Genomic DNA, 881 nt, shown 5'->3' with positions numbered 1-881 from the left:
TTAGTGTTGAATGGGTGGTAAAAAATGGAATTCCTTGTAAGGCAGTCCTTTTATACTCGTAATGTATAAGTAAGTACACAGTATATCAATAATGAGGATATTAGCCACTTCTGACATAAAAGAGAAGGTTCCTGAACTAAAGGAAAAATGCTTGAGGTGATGGATACCCCATTTATGCTGATGTGGTTATCACACATTGTATGCCTGTATCAAAATATTCCGTGTACCCCAAAAATTGATATGCCTACTGTGTACACACAAAAATTAAAAATACTATTTTTTTGAAATATGGCAACAAACAACAGATGGAAATTATGACTTTTATTCTGTTGGTTAACATGAAAAGGCAATGCAGACATCAGGATGATGACCAAGAACAAGTGGATGTCAGCAAGCACCGAGGGCCCTGTCAAAAGGAGGCATGCAGAACAGGAGCCCTCATGGGCCCTGGGGTTATTCAGCTGAGTCTCCAGGTGTTTCAGGATGGCTCCTCCTCTTGAAGCATTTTTACCTGTGCTCCAGGGCACTGTGAACTTAACTTTTTCAGGACTAAGTAAATTATCTGCTCATAGGAAGAGAGCTCTAACCCAGTGTGGCAGACAGTACTAATTCCCTACCCGTTCTTCACAGACTCAGCACTGATGTTCCTCAGGGTGGCAATGTGCTGAGATAGGAGAGTAAAAGCAGAACATTTATCACCCTTTCTTTTTTTTTTTTTTGTTTGAGAAGGAGTATCGCTCTGTCGCCCAGGCTGGAGCGCAGTGGCGCAATCTCGGCTCACTGCAAGCTCCGCCTCCCTGGTTCACGCCATTCTCCTGCCCCAGCCTCTCTGGTAGCTGGGACTACAGGCGCCCACCACCACGCCCGGCTAAATTATTTTT

Source organism: Nomascus leucogenys, chromosome 19 (assembly GCF_006542625.1).
Source record: "Nomascus leucogenys isolate Asia chromosome 19, Asia_NLE_v1, whole genome shotgun sequence".
In the NCBI taxonomy this organism is placed as follows: domain Eukaryota; kingdom Metazoa; phylum Chordata; class Mammalia; order Primates; family Hylobatidae; genus Nomascus; species Nomascus leucogenys.
The sequence above is the reverse complement of the archived record's forward strand: the minus strand, read 5'-3'. Positions refer to the sequence as shown.